Source organism: Mesocricetus auratus, unplaced genomic scaffold, assembly GCF_017639785.1.
Source record: "Mesocricetus auratus isolate SY011 unplaced genomic scaffold, BCM_Maur_2.0 Super-Scaffold_100006, whole genome shotgun sequence".
Taxonomy (NCBI): Eukaryota; Metazoa; Chordata; class Mammalia; order Rodentia; family Cricetidae; genus Mesocricetus; species Mesocricetus auratus.
Genome location: NW_024429190.1, coordinates 56,005,244 through 56,032,609, shown reverse-complemented (window position 1 = coordinate 56,032,609; position 27,366 = coordinate 56,005,244). Strand labels below are relative to the sequence as shown.

At 37.8% G+C, this 27,366-nt stretch overlaps 1 long non-coding RNA gene across 1 annotated transcript in view; it reads right to left on the bottom strand.

Moving 5' to 3' along the window:
• Window positions 1-1,030: 1,030 nt before the first annotated feature.
• LOC110342881 overlaps window positions 1,031-27,366 on the bottom strand; it is a 48,934-nt gene continuing 22,598 nt past the window's right edge. The window contains exon 3 of the long non-coding RNA XR_002385056.1: window positions 1,031-1,353. This is a non-coding gene — a long non-coding RNA (uncharacterized LOC110342881). The remainder of the gene's footprint in view (window positions 1,354-27,366) is intronic.

Genomic DNA, 27,366 nt, shown 5'->3' with positions numbered 1-27,366 from the left:
CAGGTTTTTGTTATAAAACCACCAAACACATAAGAAGAAGAACATTTAGGGATGATGTGTATAAGACAGAAAAGGTCAAAGAAAGAAATTGAAGTTACAACACTAACAGCACTGAGTGGAGAAATAATCACCTGAGGAGAACAAAGACCAATGACCAAAGTGTCGGGAGGCAAAAATAAAGATTATGCAAAGAGTGCACTATTTTGAAGCCAGGAAAGAAAGGATATACACAAAAGCTACATGGGAAACATATTGACACCGAAGTCTAATACGCCATGGAATGAGCAAGAAGTAGCCACTGGGAGAAAAATAAGCAGTTTTGACAGAATGCAAGGACATGGGCCAGACTGTGGTGGGAAAAGATGTGGGAGGAAAGTGAGAGAATGGTGACAAGCTGCTGCGGCCAGGCCTGGGAAAGAACTGGAACTCTCTGATACACATGTCTTTGTGTGTGTAATAACATGACTAGTGAAATGTGCCACAGCTATGTTTGTTTTTATTGACAGTCTTCAACTGAATTCTGGTTCTGCGCCATGTTTTATGCAAATATGAATCCTAGGGCTTATGTTCATTATGAATATAGATTTCTTTTCTGTCAACAGCAGAAAAAGTAAAAATGTACCATTAGTAAAATTCACCAACTTTTCATTAGAATAATAATTCATATAACCATGGCATCTCATTTCTTAAATACTTTTAGATAGACAAGAGCTTCCTCTTTGAAAATAACATAAAGTACATGTCATGAGGTCTTCTTTTGGTGTGTAAGCCACTGAAAAGGCCCTCAGTACACGCCACAACTGAGAGGAAAGTCAAGTGTTATCAAAAGAAGGCCAACATTCTCACAGCCAACAAAGTGTCACTTGTGTGAAGGAAGTCAAAAAGTCTAAAATGAAACTTTGAGTCTAATTAACTCAGAATGTCAGCCTTCAAAAAAAACTGTTTCTGACCTTGTAACTTTAATTCTCATGACTCCTATTTTACAAATTCTTTATTAGTTTCAGTGATAAAATGCCCCAACAAAAGCAACTCATGGGACAAGGAATTTATTTAGTTAACAACTCAAGACATGTTTCCTCATGGAGGCAAGAGGATGGAGCCAAGTGAACTTTAAGCATTTGGTCACATTGAACCCATGGTCAGAGAGTGCCTGCATGCTGATTGCAGCTCGGCGGCCTTGGCTCACTCTACACTGTCCAGGATCCTAGTCTGGGAACAGTAGGCGCATTGTAGGCAGGTCCTCTTTCATCAGTTAGTGCGATCAAGGAAATCCTTCACAAGCTTGTCCAGAGACGCTTGTCCCAGCTGCTTCTCCATTCTGTCAAGCTGACAATTAGCACCATCACAACCACCCTAAGGACAAACAGAATCAGTCGTGTGGTAGCTCTTTTAGTGCCTCCTCACCATGGTATTGGATTTCTTCTAAGATTTTGGCTTCCATGATATATGAATGAAAAAAGTAGACACCAAATGAAAAAAAAATTAAAGTATTCTCTAGTGAAGCATGCAAAGTCCAGTTTACCCAAACTCAGATACACAAATCTCTTAATGCAAGCCTGAAATTTTCTGTGACTGGCAGAATAGAAGTTACAAATAATTGGAAAATATCTTCCTCAAAAGTCACACAAAAATTCGATCAAGCCAGCATAATTCAGTTAGCCTTTTCACACAAGCCAAATGAGCAAATGCCCAGAGGCTCAATTTTCTACTGCACGAAGGTGATGGCATCCATAGCCAGAGAATTTGTTCCTGAAATGTCATTTCCACCATACTTAACCCTTATGGGGTACCAAGTTACCCTACATAATATGTTAAGGACTTTTTTAATTCAAACATCCTGAGAAATGATGGTTTAAAAAAATACTGTCTTTGTTTGCCATCATTAAACCATTGTGTTTTCATACTCATAGAAAACAACTTTATGATACATATATATGAAAATATATCACTGCAATTCAGAACACATTATAGCCTCAAATCTGAGCTTTCATTGGGGTAGCATGGCTTGGCAGCATGCTCAGTTCCAAGTGCTCCTGTTGTGTGTTCAGAACAAGGTTGTAGCAATTGCCGCAATACTACCCAGGTGAGTACTGACAGGCACATTACATTTAGTACACACTTCATTTTGAATTGATTTTGGTTGTTGTACATTCAGAAACCTTGTATTGTCACCAAATTTTGCATGACTGACACGCTCAGTTTCACAGTCTCAAATGTGGCCACAACTCAAAATCTACCAAATTCCACAAAAACATAAAGTAGGAGTGCAGACTGGGTTAATGACCAACATCCATACCGAAGACTGCTCCTTAAGCCCACTGAACCAGGTCAGCAAAGGCCTAAATAGGACAATTTCAGAGAAACAATTCTCTAAAATTTTGCTATGAAAAGTTATGGATTACATTCTTAGTGTAAAATAAATGCATCCCCACCAGACTTCAAAGGTCTTAGAATCTCTTGGACGAAGCAACAGTGAGGAATCAAGTGCTTCTGAACAGGTGAACAGAGGAACAAAGTGATTGGAAGTCAGGTACACTAAGGGAACTGTGGATGGCAGAAGATTTCAGGCAGCATAGATTAGGACACTCAAGGGTTAAAAAAAGTTCACCTGGGGTTATGCTAACTTAAAGATATTTTTAAATAGCCTAATTCTCCATCAGCCGATGAATGAGCAATGACAATGTGATACATATCTGCAATGGAATGTTACTCAGCTGTTGAGAAAAAATGAAATTATGGTATTTGAAGGTGAATAGATGGAGCTAGGAAAAAAATTCCCAAATAAGATGAACCAGACCCCAAAACACAAATAGTATATGTTCTCTCTTATATATAGATGTTAGCTTTTAAGCTTTCAATATGTGTGCTATAATCCAAATAACCATAGAATTGGACATCTAGTAAGAAACCAGGTAGGGAGGAGGGGATCTCCCAGGGAAATGAAAATATAATATCTTGTTATGGAGAGATAAAGGGGAAACCAGAATAGGAATATTATATAGATATAAAATGGAAGAAAGGAGTAAAGGAAAAAAGATATGGAGGGTTAACAAACATTAAAGGCCTTCAAAAGTGTAAAACTACTACTGCATAAGCTAGATAAAATATATACACATACAAAATGGAACTTTGACACCCACTAGAACAGGTAAAATCATTTTTCTCCAGGGTACTGTCACTATGTCTATCAATCGCACTTCAGGGCAGACTCCATGCCCAGTGCTTAGCCAACACAGAGCAAACTCCATGCCCAGTGCTTAGCCAACACACAGCAAACTCCATGGTTTTCTGTGAACTTTTTGTTTTGTTTTGGCATATTTTGTCTTATTGATCTCTGCTTATTTGTTTTGATTTTCATTTTTGTCTGGGTGTTGAGAGAGACAGAGACAGAGACAGACACAGAGAGAGAGGGGTGAGAGTGAAAGAAAACTGGGTGGTAGAGAAATGGGGAAGTTTTGGGAGTCATATATTATAAGAAAAACTAAGACAAATATATGAAACCAAAGTTTTTATATTTTTAGAATTATACCTTTTGTTGGAAAAGCTTTGGTCATGAATTTGTATGACTTTCAGCAATTTGCTTCTTCTACCTAGAGGAATATGAACTCTGGTTCTGGACTCCTAGAGGTCTGGTTCTACCTTCTGAAACATGGAAAAACCAAAAGAAATAAACGGGGGGAAATTCAAAAAAATGGGAAAAGAGATAAAAAGATAAATTGACTGTTTGGCTGAATTGACCAATCAATTAATTCAAAAGTCAACTTACCAGTGCTATTCAATCTAGCTACATATCTTTTCAGGACTATTAAAAAGAGACAGGTCAGGACCTCTTCCTCCAAGGTTACTATTCTAAAGGATGAAATAATGCTTTTATCAAACAATTAAATCTCTCGACAAAATCAATTACTGATTGTATCCCAGATTCCTAGGAGAATTGCATCATAAAAAGTGTTCCTTTGTAAGTTGTCAAGGGCAAGGACACAGCAGCCTTGAAACCTTTTTTAATAACCATAGTGATTATTAGTGTCTGTTTTGAGAAGGGAGATGCTTCCATCTTCATATTCCCTAAGCAAATGAAAACATATTACAAATAGACCATTACCTGATTTCCCATCTTTTAGTATAAATGGATTCATTTTAACATAATTATTCAAGAGATTTTATTTTTCCAAAAGTTGCTAGCATAAGGGGTTCTTCTGTACTTACTTTCTGTTCCCCTCAACAAAAAGACTTCAAATAGCACATCTGAAAATAGGATACAATCTTACCACCACGCTATGAAGGCATGGTTTTCTGTTGTTGAAAAGCTGTGGGCACCTGCAGTAAGGTGCATGGAATTACTGTTCCCATCACAGTAAGAAAATATTTCTTCCTCATGAATGCAAAAGACAATCTTTTATATGACTATGTGATCATTTTGTATCAAATTTAATTTTTCATATATGACAAATGATCTTCTCTTTTCTATTGTCCCAAAGGAAAAATATGAGATGAATTTTAATTGAATCAAGCAACTCCTAATGGGCACAAAACCTTCACCTGGTCCTATGCTGCTGTTCTGGAGTGAAACTGCTCCTCTAATTAATGGTTTCTTTCTCAAAGCTGGAAGATATTGGTACTTCATTTCACACTCCTGCTTCCAGGAAAAAAGTCAGCATTTCTGCTTAGTTTTAGACAGAAAGAAAAAATGAAAACAGAGTATTTACTCCTTTAACCAATTTTTACACCCCAGAATTCATAAGCACCCAAATATGAATACTTCTAGTTGCATTGTACCTACTCATTTCTTTCCATTTGAATTTTTATTCTGTGCCTCTGGTTAAAAGCATTTTGGCTTTCTGCTTCTGAAGGAATTTAATCCACATCATATGCTCTCAAACTCTACCTCTGAAGTGTGATGGTCTGGATGCTCAAAAGAGAAGTACTATGTAAAAGATTGTTCTTTCAGACACAGGGGATGATTTTATTAATAAAGTGCTTACTCCCCAAGCACAAGGATCAAGTCCAGTCCTCAACACTTAGGTAAAGAGGCAGGCAGAGTATTCCTGCATTCCCAGAACTGGGGAAATTAAGAGGACAATGTGGTTTTATGGGGGTTTTTTTGGAGCAATTTCGCTACCCAACCACACCAAATCTGTGGGCTCCAAATTCAGCAACAGACCCTGTCTCAAATAATAGAGAGATTGAGAAAGATCAACCAGTGTCAGCCTTTGACCTCCATATGTACAAATACCCATGCACACACACATACAACATATCCCTACACACCCACATGCACATGTACATACATACACTTATGCACACATTTTTAATTACATTTCTTCTGAATTTTAGAAAACGCATGGTGTGTACTTGAGAGATGAGTGCACATTTGTGAGGGGGTTTGAAATAGGGTTTCTCTGTGTAACAGACATGGCTGTCCTGGAAATTGCTTTGTAGATGGGGTTGGCCTGAAACTTATGAGATCTGTCTGCTTCTGCCTCCCAAGTGCTGAGATTAAAGGCATATGCCACCCCTGCCCAGCTAAGATGAGTGCACATTTTGAGTAAAGAATGTGGTCAGCTTCAACATCAGTGGGTTCCACATCTATAGATTCACCCAATCACAGATCAAAATTTTGCCTTCAGTTAACAGATACTTTTCCTTACTCTATGTACAATAAAGTACAGATACTCATATTCTATTGAACATTGTAATGGATGTTGAAATGACATAAAGTTTATGAGAGGCTATAAACGGGTTATGAGCAGGCCTAGAGAGCACACAAATGGATTGGGAACACTGGAGGTTCAGGAACCAACCAATTATGCTTGCATTTAATGTCATCTTGCCAAAAATGAGAACCACCTGAAGAATCACCTGACTCAATTGAAGAATTGTCCTGATGTATATGACAAGACTCACTCCAATTGTGGGATGTAATTTCTGCCCAGATAGGAATGGATATTTCATCTCTTAGCTGGCTGTAATTCTTTATGTAGGGTTGATGCCACATGTACTTCCCTATCCACATTAGCTACTGTCATCCTTATGCAGCTCATGTTTAGGCAGCAGTCATGTTGCTGAGACGTTACGGGCACGGCTTCCTAGAAGACACAGTCTCACAGCAAATTCACACATTTTCTGGCTCTTAAAATCTCTCTGACCCCTTTCTGCTGTGCTGCCTGAGCTTCAGGTGCCCACGTTGTTCTGTGGGAGTGTCGGTTGGAACTGCACTCCACAGTTCTGCTTTTCTATTGGTTGGTTGTGTTTTTCTGTAATTGTCTTCACCTGTTGCAAACAGAAGTTTCCTTGATGAGAAGTGAAGGCTACAATTACTTGTGTGTAAAAGGACAAATATTTAGAAGTCTGTCCTCTCTCCTTTTGCTCATTTGATCTCCCCTCTGCCCATGGAGTTGATTTCTTCATAGCTGATGATACTTTCACTGACAGTGAGACTTGTGTTTCCAAGCTTTCATCGTGTAATGGGAACCAGCATCTTTCTAAGTACCTCCTGGGCTCTTTGTGCCTTGGGGACTGAGAAACAATCATTCTTCATTCCCAAGTGACAAACACCTATTCTGGGACTACTCGGGATCATGAGGCAACTCACTTCAAGGACCAAATACCAGGTTCTCAGAATCTCAGTTGTGATTTGGCCTTTTATACTATTTTAAAACTCATTTGTTAAATTCTGATACAAACCTATGTGTATGCACATACATATGTGTGTATGTGTGTGTCTAGGTATCCCCTTAGTTCAGTTAGAATGGAGAGTCCTTACTAAGACACAAACCTTCACATATACCAAGGAAGAGCTACATGTATTCATTTTCTCTTACTTTACTTTGTGAAAAAACTCTGTCAACCTAAATTTCTAGACATAGCCATTATGCTTTATAAATTTGACATATAAACATTTGGGTCCTTTAAGTAGATAAAAATTACTAGGCTGTGTAGTTTTAAAATCCTTGAAACATAAATAAGGGCATACATTTTTAAAAATTTATTTCCCGAATTATCAAAATGTGGGTTTGGGGAAGATTACTTTGTTGATAAAGTGCCTGCTTACACAAGCATGACAATTGTAGTTTGCATCCTGAGCACCCACATAAAAGCTGACCACAATGGCAGTAGTGTAAAATCTCGGCTTTGGAGATGGGCAGAGACAGGTAGGTCATAGGTCTTGATGGCCAGGCAATCTTGCCAAAATGTCAAGCTCCAGACCCAGCAAGCGACACAGTTATAGAAAACAGTGGTGAAGAATGACTGAGGAAGACACTTGACATTACCCACACATGTGTACATGCTTTGTCACACATACCTGTCCCCACACAACTATGTATGTATGTATGTATGCATGTGTGTGTATGCATATATATGTGATGTCTATTTGCATATATGCATATAGTATAAATGGGGTTAGGTACATGTCACACAAGCACATTCACCAAAAGAAATTATCAGTAAAATTAATTGTACAACATCTGAGTTGAAAGATAAAGCTTCCTTCAAAAGAGCAACCACCTTTAATAAAGCCGAATTAATTCCCTTTGCCTGACCTGAAGTCTTATTCACAGAGGGTATTCAATAGTTAGTGAAAGGAAAACCAGATGACTCTCTGAACATGCAAAGCCTCATCCACAGCAGCTAGTCACTGAACTTCTGTAGTATGAAACCCTGCCTCTTGTATAAATATCCCATAATAGCATTTCCCTAAGTGAACAGGGTTTTTTAAGTTTGAATACCTGCAGAAGAGATAGTTGTTTTCCTGTTATGTATCTCTTGACTTCACTATTCCCTCTTACAACTCGACCCAGTGACTTCCCCCAGGTAGCATGCCTGTTTGGCCCATGAATTCATTTTTTGAGCTTATGTTCAAAAGTTCTCTAAGAGTCCCAAATAGTTTATTTTGAAACAGTATTCATATATTGCCCAGGTGGTCTTCAGACACCTGAGCTCAACCTGTCATTCTGTCTTAGCCTTCCAAGCACATTCAACCCTATGTCATCACCACAGTGAACTCTAATATTATTATTTTTAAGATGAAAATTAAGTATACTACATTCATATTGGGCAAGAAAGAAAGCTTAATATTTCTTGGCAATGCATCAAAAATTAATAATATTTTAATGCTCCTATTTGAATTACAATATATTTGGCTGATAGTTACCATCTTTTTTTCTAAACAAAAATAGAGCATCTGCCCTTCTCTTTCTCCTAAGTCCCTCTCCCCTTCCCCTGTACTCCCAAGTTGCTCAGGAAATCTTGTCCCTTTCCCTTTCTCAGGAGGACATGAGGGAACAGGAAGATTTAGTCAGGGAAGAATAGAGGAGAGCAAGAAAAGAGATACCTTAATGGAAAGAGCCATGGTAGGTTTAAAGAGAAATCTGTCACTAGGGAAATGTAGAGAGATCCACAATAATGACAACAACTAAGAATCTAAACAATAGTGAATAGACTACCTTACTTGCCTTTCCTCTGTAATGAGATTGATCACTACCTTATTTGCCATCCTAGAGCCTTCATCCTCCAGTAGCTGAAGAAAAAAGAAGCAGCCACCCACAGGTAAGCACTGAGCCAAACTCCTGGAATCTAGTTGCAGAAAGGGAGGAGTGATAAGCCAAGGGGCTAGACCAGATCGAGGAAACCCATAGAAACAGCTGACCTAATCAAGGGGGAACTCATTGTCCCCAGACTGACAACTGGGAAACCAGCATAGGATCGAACCAGACACCCTGAATGTGGGTGTCAGTTAGGAGGCTTGGACTGTCTATGGGGACTATGGTAGTAGATCAGTATTTATTCCAAGTGTATGAATGGACTTTGGGAGCCCATTCCACACAGAGGGATACTTTCTTAGCTTTGACACATGGGGGAGGGCCTAGGCCCTGCCCCAAATGATGTGACAGACTTTGATGATCCCCCATGAAGAACCTCACCCTCCTTGGGCAGAAAGGGGATGGGACAGGGTCCCAAGGGGAGCATGGGAGGATGGGAGGAAGAGGGAACTGGGATTGATATGTAAAATAAGATTGCTTCTAATCTAAATTGAAAAAAGAAAAAATAGACCATCTGCAACATCTTTATTAATTGATTGTAGTTTAGCTGTTATTTGTAAAAATTTGCATTGCTTTATTAAGCATATCCGTGCATAGATCTCAACCATAGCTTACAGAAGCATGAATGCCATAGTCTAGAAATTTATGCAGGTTTCTTTGCATATGTGCTCTACTAAGACTTTCCAAACAATTTCTCATAGTAGAAGCAAACAATAAAACTTTCCTGAGTGAAACAAACTGTTAGAAAATTGTAATTAGGTATGAATTTTCTAGCTGTAAAATGACATAAGTTATATCTCCTTACTAGACAAAGTACCCAAATAATTACAAAAGCAATATTTTCCACACCTGACATAAAAAACTATGAAAACTTCATTTTGTACATTAAATGAATAATAAACATGTCATTGTTACTCATGTATGTCCATGTACTTTGTAGTATGTAGTATAGTATCCTGTATTACCTTACTTATAAAATATCAGACTTACATGGAATAGGTAAAAGATTTTCTATGTGAAATAAAGGTGTCTTTGCTTACACACATGAATAGAATTTAAAAGCATACATATACAATTCTGAGATTGTAAAATCTATTTTTAGATTTTTAAGGAGAAGTTCATTTACTGGTTTCACACATTTAGCCTCCATCTATCATAGCAAAAGCATCTAATATTTAGGTATCTTAAAATCAACCATCTACATGTTGGTTAGGAAATAATCACACTTAAAAAGAAAGCATGAATTCACTCACCCAATCTACTGGTAAACATGCTCAGTTCTACAGTATTTTTTACCAAGGGAATGCCTTAATACCATTGAAATAAATTCTAAATATGTTGGCCAAATTGTAGCTAAACCACTTAGTGCAAAAAAGCTACTAATTACTTATTTTTTTTGTTACAACATCCAGAACAATATTGGAATGCACTAAGCAATTGTGCTGAAAATGTACCCATTGTCTCTGTCATGAAAGCCTTGGGGAGCACTGTCAAGAGTGTATTTATGATGGCGCAACTGGTCCACAGGCAGAGTACAATGAACCAAGCTGTACACCCTCTTGTTCTCTTTTGGCACTAACTTTGCTCTTGCTCTTGGTGTGATAAAGGGGGTGACTGGTCTCCTGCCTGAGCATAGTCAATGCTGCTAGAGCCAATTTATCACTGAGAGGAAGCATCTTGCACTAATGGAAATGGCTGGTGGCCAAGCCTAGCCTTCTAGTAACATGAGTAGCTAATTTTTGTCAGCTACAAGGTGTTGAGCATGATAGTATTGTGTAGACTTGTTTGTTTTAATGGTGGCTCCTTCTCTATTGTGCTGATTGATGTACTAGGCTACCTCCTCTAGAAAAAAGATTATTGTGAAAATTTTCTGGTAAATAGACAATGTAAGGTCGAATGTGAGGTTTAAATACATCATCAAGTGAAAGTGTATCAATAGAATACAAATAGAACAACATAGCAGCAATTTAAAAATAAATATTAAAATATCTTCAATGTATTAGGTTGAAAATTTTCAATAGACTTTGCAGTCTTTTGATAAAGGTTTGAAATGCTTACTATTCATCAGCTGTATAAATTTTGTTAAGTTATTGAAGTTCTGAATCTCACATTTATATTGTTCTTTTATTTAGCTGTTTTATTTGGGTGTGATTATGTAACTTATAAAAATAAAGCAGACATTTATGAGAACTATACCATATAGCCCTTACTACATTTCTTATACAATAGAACGTCAACTTCAGAGATTACTTAGCAAAATATTCAAAGATGGTATTTTCTTATGTTTCATAGAGTGGGTGAGAAACACTGATCATGCTATCTATCTGAAAATGGTGTTCACTGGTATAAAAATAGAAACCTCTCTCTGGCACAAAATTTACCTGAATTAAGCCGTTGTGTCCACTGCTGAATTTGTCTACACATATTAAGGGGATCAGAGGAGTGCTCCCTCAGAAGATTGCTCATAGAGGAGCCTGCATCCTTTTTACCTAAACTAGAGATGAAAATACAATGTACGTCTGCCCGAGTAAACTGCACTGGGTGCTGGATAAAAATGTGAACTGATATAGTTCAAGAAGACAGAAAACCACAACAAACTATGCTTAATAAAAAGCTGGGGATATTGGTGCTGAATACAAAAACATAGATTTCCTCTAGACCTGATGTGACCATTAGCTGTTATAGACCCGGAGTTGTGATATTTCACAGAGTTTTCCATCCATAGTGAAGTGAAGGCAATGAGGTGGTAATGGTACTGTTAATACTCCAAGGTAGGAAGGAAAGAGTGTCACAGGACTCTCAGCTGATGATCAGGGCTTCACTTCCTCCTGTGCCTACTCCAGCTACAAGTAACTTGAGAAGCTATAGGATTAACTGAAAGAGGGATTCTAAAATTCAACTTCCGCAAGGCTCTCGCCTATGGATGAGTGAAACTCTCCTGTGATATAGCTGTTTTGAGGTCACCTACACTCTTTTGTAATCAACTCCTCACCCATATTTCTGTATTAGCAAACTTAATGAACTCTTTGGATCACCAAGTTGAATTTGGGTCTAATCTGTGAGTGGATAACGCCAGAACAAAGCCTCACCTGTGTTAACAATTCTAGAAAGCCGATTGGATTGACTTTTGTGATTCTGAAGAGTTTGCAATGTTGCAATTGCTGAGCCTAATCATTTTGAGTTATTTATCCCTTAAATCACCGTTCATTGGCCACTGTTGGTTGCCACTGTGCTTAACCTAACATCTACACTTGTACTATTAGGTAAATCATTTTGGAATATGCTAACAGACCAATAGCTTCTACCAACCTAAAGGTTTGTAACAAGTTTTCCCACTCTGTTGCATTTTACCTATTTAATATTAGCATATAGCTATTTTAAACTGCCTTCACTTATGATCTTCTTTTATTCTATAAAACTTTTATAAAACCATTATCACATTGGAAGATAGTAACCACTAGTCTAAAAACAGAATAAAGTGTCTCTTATTCTCATTGAGGTGAGAACTGTGTTTCTACCTGGACAAATTATTTCTTTGGTAAATCATAAGTGTCCTTTCTAAAGTAAACAGTCTTTTTTTCAAGTCTCCCCAGCAAGGGTCATGCACCAATGTGTCACTAGATCAGTTGGATGGACCTGTTGTGGACTGTACCCATGGACATATCTAGGCTCTAATAAATAGCAAAACAAAAAAATCCGTGAGTAAAATTACAGAGAATTTCTATATCTAGTTCATCATGGACTCGGCATTATATGAACATTTTGAAAATCAAAGTGTATATGGAGGGAAACCCATGATTTAAGTATAGAAAGGTCCCTAATGCTAACCTGGTCCAGAAAGAATCAACCAAACAGAAAAACAGTAGTTCTGCCCATACTGCAGAAATTATCTTATCAAATAAAATAAGCCACTGGCCATACCACAGAGCTGACCCTATTTGCAAAGTGGGGCTTAAATGAAATGAAATTACATGCAGAGTGGCTCATGTAGTTTCCCAGGACCATACACTGACCGATGTGGACTGCCCTCATTGTACAAATTACATACCAGGAAATTGTATTTACAGTGCTAACTCTACCCAAATTAGGTGTCCTTCCAATTAAAGACCCCCTTCCCCACAGAATCCTATCACCATAAAGCAGTAGTTCATCTGTGATTGGAATTTTCCCTAGGTTGATAACCAACTTCCCAATAAAAACACAGACTTATCAATAATTATGAATGCTCACTTCTAACTTAGACTTGTCCCACTAGCTCTTTGAACTTAATTTAGCCTGTTTCTATTAATCTGTGTTTTGTCTCAGAGCTTTTTACCTTTCATTCTATATCTACTACTTTCTTGCTTCCCCTGTGTCTAGATGGCCCCTGGCATCTTCCTGGTGTCCCATCTCTTTTCTTTCTTCCCCCAGCCTGAATTCCTCCTCCTACTTACTCTCCCTGCCCAAAAGTAAAGCAAAACAGCAACACGTTTTTACATAATGAAACAAATGCAATACATCTTTAACATAAACAAATAGTCAGCAACATCCATCTGTTACTTCCATGCTCATTTCTTTCTTTATGGAGTAATAAGTAATTTTGTCATTTTCATTGCTCTATACTTTTTCACCACTCTATAAAGAGTGCATTTGTTAATCAGCCCACACAATCCTCACCATACAATAGTGTCAACACTCCCTGTGACAAAGCACTGACGGAAAAAATGCAAGTGTTACCAGGCTGAGGACCTCGACTTTGCCTACGAATTCAACATAAAACTTTAGAGCAAGAAATAATAAAACATGTTGGAAAAGGAAGTCACAGAAGATACAAGAAAATGGGAAAATATTCAGTCCCTAGATAAGCAGAATCAGTATTATGAAACTGTCTATATTAACAAAATTAGTATATGGAATTAATGCAATACCTACCATAATCTCATCTTTCACAGGTTTAGAAAAAAATAAGACAAGAGTTTATATGGAATCCCAGAAGACTACAAATAGCACAAGAAATCCTAAGGAGTAAGAACATCGCTAGAAGTTTTACAATCTCTTATCTCAAATTATTCTAAGAGAAGTACTGATAAAGACAACCTGATGCTGGTATAAAAATAGACTGGGAGACCAATGTAATAGAAAAGAGAAAGACCAGCAATATAACATCAAAACTATGCTCATTTAATTTTTGACAAAGGAGACCAAAACATATTTTGGAGAAAAGATAGCGTATTCAACAAATGGTGCTTGCCAACTGGACTTCTCCCTACAGAAGAATAAAATTAGATTTATATCTTTTTCCATGTACAAAAATCAATTCAAAATGGATCAAAGACCTTAATTTGAGACCTAAAATACTGAAACTTTCAGAAGCAAACACAGGAATGCACTTCAAGAAACTGGGATAACAAGAACTTTTTAGATAGAATACCAACAGCACAGGAACTAACCTCAATAGATGAGACTACTAGGAAACAAGTTACCATACAGCATGGAAAACAATAAAAAATTAACATACAGTCCAAAGAATGGGAGAAAAATCTCTGCCAGCTATATTTCAACCAACGGGTTAATATGTAGGCATTACAAATAATTGCAGAAATTAAATACCAAGGAAAGAAAACTGTGAATTAACAAATGTGCAAGTCAACTGAACAGTTTGAAAAAAAGAAAATAAATGAATAAAGGAAAGAAATGCAAAAGGTCAATAACTATTTTTAAAGGTGTTCAGTTTCCATAGCCACCAGGGAAATGCAAATTAAAACTACTTTGAGATACCACCTTATCCTAATAAGAATGGCAATCAGCAAGAAGCTTTACAATAAATGTTTGAGGAGATGTCGGGGGGAAAGAACCCTTGTTGATTGTTGGTGTGGGGTGTAAATTAATACAGCCAGAGGAAATTAGTTTCAAGATTTCTCAAGAAATTCAAAATATAACTACCCTATGATCCAGCTATTTCACTCTTAGGCATATATCCAGAGAATTCCATATCAAACTATATAAATATTGGTATCCTCATATGTACTATTATTCACTGTGATAAAGAATTTGTTCAGCTTGATTATCTACCAACAAATGAATGTATAACAAAAGTTTGGCACATACAGAAAATAGAATACTATTCGACTCTAAATAAAAAAGAGGGTTTTTTTCAAACTTAAAATATATTAAGCAAGTTTAAACAATCTCAGAAATAAAAATAGTGCATGTTCTGGCTCATAGCCAAGACTTCATGTATATGTATAAACAAATGCTCAATTGGGTAGAGTAGAATATTAAGAAAAGAGAAGAAGGAAGCTAAATACAACAGGGTAAGGAAGGACTGAATGTAGGTAATAAACATGAGTTATGAAAAATCATATAGCGCTAATTGTTTTCTAGCTTTAATTTTATTGTGGATATTTTGCTTTTCATGGTGGATGAGTGCCTAAAATATCCTTGAAATAAAAAAATGTTTTATACTGACTTAATATTTGATGTGAGAACCCACAGCTTCTGTTGCAAATGCCTATTCTAACGGCATTCAGTTGTATAGATTTGCACCTGATTAATTTGGATGTGTGGTACTTTTATTATTTTGAAATTTTTTATAATAAATTTAAATTTTAAAAGATATTAATGTACTTGTCATTCTTCTGGTCCCATCTTCATCAAATATTTGTGAAGAATGGGATCACCATAGGATCTTTTCCAATGAACTTCAAGTTGTACACTAGACACTTTCCTGAATATCCCTTTCTTACAGACTCTAATTCTTCCCAAAAGGTAGGGAAAAGGAAAGTCACCAAGGCTTTCATTTTTAGCTTTTGACCATGAGTCATCACAGTCTGAGCCTTCCATTTGACAGCTTTGGTGCTGTTAGCAATGTTGCTTAGCACCTTAGAAATTTAGTTTTCAAAGAAGTCAAGTTGTCAGAACCTCTTTCATACTGTGTGTGTGTGTGTGTGTGTGTGTGTGTGTGTGTGTGTGTGTGTGTCTCGGTCTCTGTGTTTCCGTGTACATGTCTATGTGTTTCTATGTGTGTGTATGTGTCTGTATGCTTCTCTATATGAGTCTCTCTGTGTGTCTCTGTGTATTTGTGTGTGTCTATGTCTGTGTCTGTGTGTCTTTGTCTATTTGTGTGTGTTTGTATGTGTGTGTGAGCTTCTTTGTATGTATCTGTGTGTTCCTATGTGTGTGTCTATGTGTGTGTTGTGTGTGTCTGTGTGTGTGCAAATCTGAATGATTAGTCATTTTACAACAAGAAGAGTGATGTCATGCGTTATTGACTGTTCATCACTAAACTATCAGCTAAATAATATCTTTAAAGGAATTCAAGCAAGAGCCTAACTCTCACAATTAAATCTTTCTGATAGAACTTTGATAATTTGGAGACTGATAAGCTTTCTATCATCTGCCACTGCTTGAATCACATTGTTTTACACTATTGATTTTGTGTTCTTACACATCTTGAATGTGATGTATATAGGAACACATGTGAATGAGGAAACTTTAAGTATATTTTGTTGTGTTTATTCAGTCAACACTGTGACTGTAAGTCTGTATTCCTAAAATGCAAAGATGTGCAGTCATCCTGCAAGCAGACAAGAAGGGTGTATACTCTCTAAGCCCCAAGATCATCAGAAAAGAAATACACTCAAACCAAAAAAGTCTCATACCTCAAAGTCCCTTCAAGTCATACACTGACATTTCTCATGGTGTCAGGAGCCCTTTGAACATGCTGAATTAGCAGCACAATTTAATGAGGACTAGGCTAATTCAACAGAGATAGTAAGACGGTCTCTCCATATCGCCTCACTTTAATTTCAATCTGCTGTCCAGTAGCTAAAGGTGAAGGTGTGTGTGACCTTTCCCAGCAAATTTGAGTCTTCAACTTGACAGAATACAATTGCTCTTCTTCAGATGTCAGAGTAACCATGATGCATGATGTTGATAGGGGCCAGATTGTCTGAGATATATATTTTCATTCACCTCCTTAGAGATTGAACCTGACAAAACTGTAATAGTTTATTGAGTTCCAAATGACAATGACGTACAGGTATCTTCAAACACTTTTATTCCTCTGACTTCCTATGAATGCTTAGGAAAGAAAAGAAATCCCTTTATTCCACAAAATAATCATCGTGTAAAAATTTCAAAATAAAATTTTCACATGTAATTATTTGATGCAGTTGTATGCCTCACCCTATGGAATATGCACATCAAACATTAAAATCAAGAAGTGAATGACCTTCACAGTCGCTTTCTTCCTGGTTTAACTATGATCTATGAAGTCAGAGAGGATGGTGAACACCAGGAGAACATGGTCCACTGAATCAACTAAGCATGGGCCCATAGTGACTAAAGGTGCAAGTACATGGCTATATATGTCTTCACCAGGACCTCCACATATGTTATGACTAATATCTTAATAATTGTTGTGGGGAGACCTAATAGTGGGATCCAGTGTATCTCTGACTCTTTTGCCTGCTCTTGTGACTCTTTTCCTCCTATTGGGCTGCCTTGTCCAGCCTCAATATGAAGGCATTTTCTTTGTCTCATTGTGTCTTGTTTTGTTCTGTTTGACTGATATCTCTTGGAGGCCTGCTCTTTTCTGAAAAGGAAACATGGAAGGGGTGTATCTGGGGGAGCAGGAATGTGAGGGACAGCTGAGAGGAATGGAAGGAGAGGAAACTGTGGTCAGGATGTATTGTATGAGAGAAGAATCTGTTTTCACTAAAAAAGAAAAGAGTTTCTTCTATGTAAACACCATCATGAATATAGATCAAAAACCAGAAGATGTGTTCTGCAAAGGGTCAGGGAGTAAATGGTTCCAGCTTTGTAGGTTGTAAAGGCACTTTCACAATTCAACTCTGTGCAAGACAGCAGCTACAACATTGTGCCATCAAAAGTGTGTGCCCATGCTTCATAAAACTTCATCTGTCAATACCAAGTTTTGACTATCTTCACAGAATTACGCATGAGAAGCCACCTGTTTAGAAGGCGCATGTGTGTGACATTATTACATTATTAAATGTTTATTGAGTGTCTTGGAGAACAGACACTAGGACAAAGGGAAGATTTGTAGAACTCTGCTATAAGACACTCCATAGCATCACTCTGTGGATCACAAAAAACTAGTCTCATTTATAAAGCAAGCACACACCTTTAATCCCAGCACTCGGGAAGCAGAGGCAACCAGATCTCTCTGAGTTCAAGGCCAGCCTGGTCTACAGAGCGAGTTCCGGGACAGCCTCCAAAGCAATACAGAGAAACTCCGTCTCGAAAAACACAAACAAACAAAAAGAACACGTTTCATTATCCTTTATCATTGATGCTGAAGGAGGCAGATGCCAGTAGATGAGGCAGTTTACTGTGGGAAGTGATGTGTTGTGAGTACTCACTGCTAAGGACACTTATCTGGACTGACTTTAGGGTTTTAACATCTCTCTCTCTCTCTCTCTCTCTCTCTCTCTCTCTCTCTCGGAAAATTCCACCTGTAATTGCACTTTAGAAACTGCACATTTTAGATTAAGACCATGCTTCTCAATCAGTGTGCAGCATGCAAGAAGCACAGACACTCCCAGCCAAAATAGCAGAAGAGCTACCAGCATGTCAATTTTATTAATTTAGCAAAAATAAAATTTAAACAACTTAATCACATTCTAAGGCATTATTCTATAGTTTACAAACATGAATGTACTGTGAAATGGAATGCAAAATTGATATGTTTTCTTTGTAACATGTCAATCAATCTTTTAAAATAAGTACGGAACTTGAGCCTAGAAGTTTGGCCTCCCTTTTAAGAGTCAGAAGGCTGTAAAATTCACTCTCCATAACCTTAATAAGTTCTTTGGTGAGAAGTTTACCGAGTTTGGATGGATGCCCACCTGCAAATGCTATTGTAACAGTTAAAGAAGAGATACTTTGAAGTTCATAAATATGTGGCTGTGGAGGTCACAGAAGAATGAGAACCAATCAGTACACAGTACCCCATTTACGTAAAGGAAGATATACACACAGGAGAAATACACAGGCTACAGGAACAGGAAAATGTACACTGAATGCATCAAACTGGTTGTACTGGAGTGTGCAAAGTGGAAAAGGAGACCGATGAACAAAGAAGACAGAACCTATGTGTCCAACCAACAGAAATAAAAATGAACTATAAAATAAATGAATTAAACCAAAACTCTGCATCTGATGTTCAAAGAGAGTTCCATCACCAACTGCAAAGTTTTTCTAAGCTGAAGCTATCTTTGAGTTTCTACCATGAATTCTTTATTGAAAGCTAGATGAGAATCATCAAAGCAAGTTGTGACTTGAAAACATAGCAATACAAAGAAGAACAAAGAAAAAAGGGAACAAACTATCTAGGGTTTGGTTAGTACTTCGGTTTTCCAGCCATTTCGGGCATGCCTTTTGTGCCTATAAATGAAGGAAGTGCTGCTATTATTCAAGTTGGCAGGTAAGGAAACCCAGGCAAAGTCACTCTGCTGAGAAGAAATGATTTGCAGGATTTAATCCTCTGCCTGTTGACCTACATTCATAAAATTTATTGCACACTGCTTGAGAAAGGAGACAGTGCAGGGAATCCTGAGGAGCTTAGGGGGTAACACCAGAAAGAAGGGGGCAGATGGGATGTGGAGGGAGACTCCATAAGACAATGGACAGAATGACACCTTCTGCAGTGTGGTCCTTAGTCTTCCTTAAAGTGCATGCTTATGAATGATTTCCCAGATCATCTGCAGCTTCCTATAAAGAATGGAAGCATCTTTTGCTCTTCCCTTTCAAATGTGTCATCAACATATTTTAACCATTTTCATTACAATCTTTATAAGGAAAAAAGCCAAATTGAGGCAAGTTATGAAAACTGACCTTTAATTAGCAAATTAGAGTGCTTTGTGGAGAATTTTTAAAGCAAATGTCTTTGAACCTGAATCTAGAAACCCCAAGTGTCTGGCCTACAGCTTAATAGTGTATAATGGTTTTTAAAGAAATCTTGTAAAAATAATTAGGCATCTACTGATTAGCTGCTTAACAATAATATATTATATATATAACATAATATATATGTCATAGATAGATGTCTCATTCTGACATCAGAGAGCTTCTTGCTGTAGATGGCAATTAACACAAAGAACCACAACTAAGACAATGTACAGAGAGTAAGAGACTTTGAATATGACATCTCCATCAAACCTTCCACAAATCTGTGTGGAAGAGGAGACAAAACAATTTTAAAAGCCAGAGGGAGAGTTGATCCAAAGTAAACAGTGTCATCCAGACACAAAGGACTGCTGCACACATGAACTCATAGAGACTGTAGCATGCACAGGGTTTTCACAGGTTGAACCCATGTGGGGTTCCAATGCTAAGAGAAGGAAGTAGACATGGGCTCCAACTCCTAACCAAGAAGCTATCTGTTATTAATAACCATTGGCAAAGGAAAAACTAGTTTTTCCCAATGGAGTCTTACTGGGTATATTAACCACACTGAATGGTAGGCTCCACAGCCAGGAGTAGTTGACCAACACAAAAAGAAACTCCGTGCTATTGTTGTAGACATTTGTCTCTTCTTGCTGCATTTTGACATGTTTTGTCTTAATGATGTTTTTCTTGCATATTGTAGTTTTGTGTGCGCGTGTGTGTGTGTGTGTGTGTATTTCTTGTTCTTTATTGTTTGGTTTTGTTCATTTTTTTAACAGGAGAGAAAGCAAGGAGGACATGGAGTTGGTTGGGTTGGCAGGTGGGAAGGATCTGAGAGGAGTTGGGGAAGGGAAAATTGTGATCAAAATATAATATCTGAAAATTTTCAATTAAAAATACTCCACACCAGCAAGACCCCAACATTCCAATGCGAACAAAGCAGAAGAGAACTACCTTAAAAGCACTTTCATGAAAATGATATAGGCCCTAAAAGAGGATATAGGAAAATCCCTCAAAGAAATGTAAGAAAAAACAAACCAAAAAATGCAAGAAATGGAAGAAAAAACAAACCAAAAATTGCAAGAATTGAAAGAAAAAACAAACCAAAAAAGGCAGGAAATGGAAGAAGAAATGAAGCAAAAAATGCAAGAAATGGAAGAAGAAACAAAGCAAAAAATGCAAGAATTGGAAGAAGAAACATACCAAAAAAGGCAGGAAATGGAAGAAGAAACAAAGCAAAAAATGCAAGAAATGGTAGAAAAAACAAAGCAAAAAATGGAAGAAGAAACAAGCCAAAAAAGGCAGGAAATGGAAGAAGAAACAAAGCACAAAATGCGACAAATGGAACAAAAAGCAAACCAAAATGCAAGAAATGGAAGAAAGAACAAACCAAAAAATTCATAAAAGGCAACAGACGAAAAGATAAACAGAAAATTGCAAGAAGCAATGCAAGCACTGCAAGGGTTGAAAACTGAAATAGAGACATTAAAAAAACACAATCTGAAGAAAGGCAGAAAATAGAAAAGCTGGACAAACAGTCAGGCACTACCAATACAAGCATTACCAACAGAATAGAAGAGATGGAAGAGAGAATCTCAAGTGTTGAAGATACACTAGGAGAAATGGATTTATCAACCAAAGAAAACCTTAAATCCAACAAATCCTTAACACAAAACATCCAGGAAATATGGGACACCATGAAAAGACCAAACCTAAGAATAATAGGTATAGAAGAAGGAGAAGCAATCCACCTCAAAGGGGCAGAAGGCATATTCAACAAAATCATAGAAGAAAACTTTCCCAACCTTAAGAAAGGCATGCCAATGAAGGTACAAGAAGCCTACAGAACACCAAATAGAGTGGACCACAAAAAAATCCCCTCGCCACATAATAATCAAGACCCCAAACATACTGAATAAAGAAAGAATATTAAGAGCAGCTAAGGAAAAAGGTCAAGTAACATATAAAGGCAGACCTATCAGAATTACACCTGATTTCTCCATGGAAACTCTGAAAGCCAGAAGGTCCTGGATAGATATTATACCTACACTAAGAGACCATGGATGCCAGCCCAGACTACTATACCCGGCAAAGCTCTCAATCACTATAGACAGAGAAAACAAGATATTCCATGACAAAACTGGATTCAAGCAATATGTGTCCACTAACCCGGCCCTACAGAAAATTTTGGAAGGAAAAATCCAACCCAAGGAAACTAACTACAACCAGAAAAACATAAGCATTAGAGAATCCCTCTCTACCAACAGCCAAAAGAACAAAGGGGTGAAATTCCACACATAATTCCACCAACAACAACCATCACAAATCGAAGAAGGATGAGCAATCATTGGTCATTAATATCCCTCAATATTAATGGCCTTAACTCACCCATAACAAGACACAGACTAGCAGAATGGATTCGAAGACAGAACCCTTCCTTCTGCTGCATACAAGAAACACACCTCACCCTCAAAGACAGACATTACCAGAGAGTTAAAGGTTGGGAAAAAAATTTTCAATCAAATGGACCCAAGAAACAAGCAGGGGTAGCAATCCTAATATCTAACAAACTAGACTTTAAAATAAAATCAATCAAAAGAGATGAAGGAGGTCATTACATACTCATCACAGGTGAAACCCACCAAGATGAAGTGTCTATCCTGAACATCTATGCCCCAAATACAAAGGCATCCACATTCGTTAAAGAAACATTATTAGAACTTAAATCTCATGTAAAGCCCCACACAGTTATAGTGGGAGATTTCAACACACCACTCTCACCACTAGACAGGAATACCAGACAGAAACTCAACAAAGAAGCAAAGGGTCTAATAGAAGTAATGACCCAACTGGGATTAACAGATATCTATAGAACATTTCATCCACATAAAGAAGAATATACCTTCTTCTCACCACCACATGGAACCTTCTCAAAAATCGACCACATACTTGGCAACATATCAAACCTCAGCAGCTACAAAAAAATTGGAATAACTCCATGCATCTTATCAGACCACCATGCTTAAAAATTAGAATTCTACAACAACACAAATTGCAGAAAACCTACAAACTCATGGAAATTTAATAACGCTCAACTGCACCATCCCTGGGTCAAAGAGGAAATAAAAAAAGATATTAAAGACTTCCTCGAATTCAATGAGAATGAAGACACAACATACCCAAACCTATGGGACACTTTGAAAGCAGTGCTACGGGGGAAGTTCATAGCACTAAGCACTCACATGAAGAAACAGGAGAACAGTTATACCAGAGAATTAACATCACAGCTGAAAGCTCAAGAACACAAAGAAGCAAACAACCCCAGGAGGAGTAGACGCCAGGAAATAATCAAATTGAGGGCTGAAATCAATAAAGTAGAAACCAGGAAAAAAATATAAAGAATCAATGCAACGAAGAGTTGGTTCTTTGAGAAAATCAACAAGATAGACAAACCTTTGTCCAAACTTACCAAACAGCAGAGAGTGAACACGCAAATTAACAAAATCAGAAATGAAAAGGGGGACATAACAACAGACTCTGAGGAAATCCAGAGAATCATTAGGTCATACTTTGAAAACCTGTATTCCACAAAATTCGAAAATTTTAAGGAAATGGATGACTTCCTGGACAGCTATCATTTGCCAAAACTAAATCAAGAACAGATAAGCAATTTAAATAGACCTATAACCCCTATGGAAATAGAAGCTGTCATCAAAAGTCTCCCAACCAAAAAAAGTCCAGGTCCAGATGGCCTCAGTGCAGAATTCTACCAGAAATTCAAAGAACAGCTTATACCAATTCTTCTCAAAGTGTTCCACACAATAGAAGCAGAAGGGTCTTTGCCAAACTCTTTCTATGAGGCTTCAATAACCTTGATCCCCAAGCCACACAAAGATACAACTAAGAAAGAGAACTTCAGACTAATATCCCTCATGAACATTGATGCAAAAATACTCAATAAAATACTGGCAAATCGGATCCAAGAACACATCAAAACAATCATTCACCACGATCAAGTAGGTTTCATCCCAGGGATACAGGGATGGTTCAACATACGAAAATCCATCAACGTAATCCACCATATAAACAAGCTGAAAAACAAAAATCACATGATCGTCTCACTAGATGCTGAAAAAGCCTTTGACAAAATCCAACACCCCTTCATGATAAAGGTCTTGGAGACATCTGGGATAACAGGGACATATTAAACATAATAAAAGCTATATACAGTAAACCAACAGCCAACATCAAACTAAATGGACAGAAACTCAACGCAATTCCTCTAAAATCAGGAATAAAACAAGGCTGTCCACTCTCTCCATACCTTTTCAACATGGTACTTGAAGTTCTAGCTATTGCCATACAACAACAAATGGGGATCAAGGGGATACAAATTGGGAAGGAAGAGGTCAAACTTTCACTGTTTGCAGACGATATGATAGTTTACATCAATGACCCAAAGAACTCTACCAGGGAACTCTTACAGCTGATTAACACCTTCAGCAAAGTGGCAGGCTACAAGATCAATCAAGAAAATCAGTAGCCCTACTATATACAGATGATAAAAGGGCTGAAAAAGAAATCAGAGAAACATCACCCTTTACAATTGCCACAAACAACATAAAATACCTTGGGGTAACGCTAACCAAACAAGTGAAAGACCTGTATTGTAAGAACTTTGAATCTTTAAAGAAAGAAATTAAAGAAACCCTCAGAAAATGGAAAGATCTCCCATGCTCTTGGATAGGTAGGATCAATGTAGTAAAAATGGCAATCCTGCCAAAAGCAATCAACAGATTCAATGCAATCCCCATTAAAATCCCAGCACAATTCTTCACAGACCTTGAAAGAACAATAATCAATTTTGTATGGAAAAACAAAAGACCCAGGATAGCCAAAACAACCCTGTTCAACAAGGCAACGTCCGGAGGCATCACCATCCCTGACCTCAAGCTCTATTACAGAGCTATAGTCCTGAAAACAGCTTGGTATTGGCACAAAAATAGACAGGTAGACCAATGGAATCGAATTGAAAACCTGGGTATTAACACACACACGTAAAAACATCTGATCTTTGACAAAGAAGCTAAAAATATACAATGGAATAAAGAAAGCATCTTCAACAAATGGTGCTGGCATAATTGGAGACTGGCATGTAGAAGAATGCGGATTGATCCATGTTTATCGCCATGCACAAAACTTAAGTCCAAATGGATCAAAGACCTCAACATAAATCCAGCCACACTGAGCCTGCTGGAAGAGAAAGTGGGAAGTACCCTTGAATGAATTGGTACAGGAGACAGCTTCCTGAACATAACACCAGTAGCACAGACAGTGAGATCAACAATTAATAAATGGGACCTCCTGAAACTGAAAGCTTCTGTAAGGCAAAGGACACAGTCAGCAAGACAAAAAGACAGCCCACAGAATGGGGAAAAATATTCACTAATCCCACATCTGACAGAGGGTTGATCTCCAAAATTTACAAAGGACTCAAGAAGCAAGTCTCCAAAACACCAAAGGACCATATTAAAAAGTGGGCTGCAGAACTAAATAGAGAGTTTTCAATAGAGGAGTCTAAAATGGCTGAGAGGCACTTGAGAAAGTGCTCAACATCCTTAGCCATCCGGGAAATGCAAATCAAAACAACTCTGAGATACCATCTCACTCCTGTCAGAATGGCTAAAATCAAAAACACCAATGACAATTTATGCTGGAGAGGAGTGCCAACTGGTTCAGCCACTTTGGAAAGCAGTATGGAGATTCCTCAGAAAAATGGGAATAAACCTACCACAAGACCCAGCAACTCCATTCTTAGGCATATATCCAAAAGATGCCCATTCATACAACAAAGATGTCTGTTCCACTATGTTCATAGCAGCTTTATTTGTAATAGCCAGAACTTGGAAGCAACCTAGATGTCCCTCACCCGAAGAGTGGATAGAGAAAATGTGGTACATCTACACAATGGAGTACTATTCAGCAGAAAAAAATAATGGAATCATGAGATTCACAGGCAAATGGATGACACTAGAAGAAACCATCCTGAGTGGGGTAACCCAGTCACAAAAAGAGAAACATGGCATGGACTCTCTCATATATGGATTTTAGACATAGATCTGGGGAGTGCCAGCCTACAATCCTATGGCCAGAGAGTCTGGGAAACAGAAACTTCATTCAGTGGCTGATCAAAGAAGAGGCAGACTCCCTTGGTTAAGTACTGAGCTGAACTCAAGAAAGCCAGTAACAGAGAGGGAGGACTGATGATCAAAGGGATTAAGACTGGGCTGGTTTAACCCCCAGAAACAGCTGACCAGACAAAGGTTAACTCTTGAATCCCAGGCATCAGCCTGGGAATCCAGCATGGGACTGATCAAGACCCCCTGAATCTGGATGTCAGTGAGGAGGCCTAGGGAATCTATTGAGCCTTGGGCAGCAGATCAGTACCCATCCCAAGTATACACACGGACTTTGGACTCCCATAGAACAATGTGAGGTGCACTCTCACCCTGAACTCTTGGGGAAGGGTCTAGGCCCTGCCCTATATGAAATGACAGACTATGGACACCCCAATGGAGGGCCTCACCCTCCATGGGGGAATGAGGGGATAACGGGGGGGGGTTGGGGGAGAGCACGGGAGGAGGGGAGGGAATGGGAGAGGGACCTGAAACTGACTTGTGAAGCAACCTCGTTTCTTATCTAAATTTAAACTGGAAAATAAAATATAAAAAATAAATAAATAAATAAATAAATAAATACCCCCAGAAAAAACAAAAGAAATAGTAATTCCTTTTTAATGATAGAGTCAGGGTCAGAGAGCTCAAGTTTTTCCAGAGTTGTGACACAGGAATACACTGTGTCAGGACAATGTACCTTTTCTGTGGAAATTTTTTCAGTCTTGCTTTGTAACTGCAGAGAAGCAAAGTCTAAAATAAGAATTTCAGTTACCAAAAAGACTCACAAAGCCCTCCTTGGTTCTTCCTGAAAGATCACAACTGTATTCTCCAAGTTTTGAGAGAAGGAATACTACCCATGCTTTGGTTACAGACTCCTACAATCCAGCAGAACACTTACTTGTTGAATGAGACTTGAGATGCCTAGTGTGCTGCCTTCTGTCTGGTTTACCTAGTTTAATAATCTACAATCATGACCTTATAAAAATTAATTTCTTGAAATTCCTCCAGGATTCTCATGAAAACGTTGGCTCACATGTATATTTGCTTTCTTATCTTCTTTTTTTATTTACTCAAGTACTTATTTATTGCACATGCATCTGAGTGTGTGTGTGTGTGTGTGTGTGCGTGTGTGTAGTGCAAACATGAACAGCACAGGTGTAGAAGTCAAAGAACACCTTCCTCTGTGTAGGCACCAGGGATCATTCTGAGAACATTAGGGCTGGCAGCAAGCAACTGTCCCTGCTGAGCCATTTTGCTAGTCCTTGACATTGTTAATTTTTGTTTTGGTATTTAATTTTCAATGAACAGCCTTGAGTGTCCAAAATGTGTTTTGTGAGTTTTTTTAAACTTTGGTCTTCTTTAACATTACATGTTACCCAGGTTAAATGGCACAGAGCTTCTAAAGATTCAAAAACTGTTTTGTTTTGTCTTGTTTTGTTTAATCTAACGTGGAATAACTAACTCCTGAAACATGGGGAACAAGGAGCTTAAGAAGAGAGCCAAGGAAGATAACTACATTCACAAAGACACAGGCAATATAGAATCATACTTTACAAAACACCAAAAGAAAAAGGGAGGAGAAACTACACAAAATAACTTCACTAACAATAAATCAAGCGCAAACAAGGATCACCAATCAATGGTCATTAATATCCCTCAATGTCAACGGCCTCAACTTACCTATAAAAAGACACAGACTAGCAGAATGGATACGAAGACAGAACCCTTCCTTCTGCTGCATACAAGAAACACATCTCAAC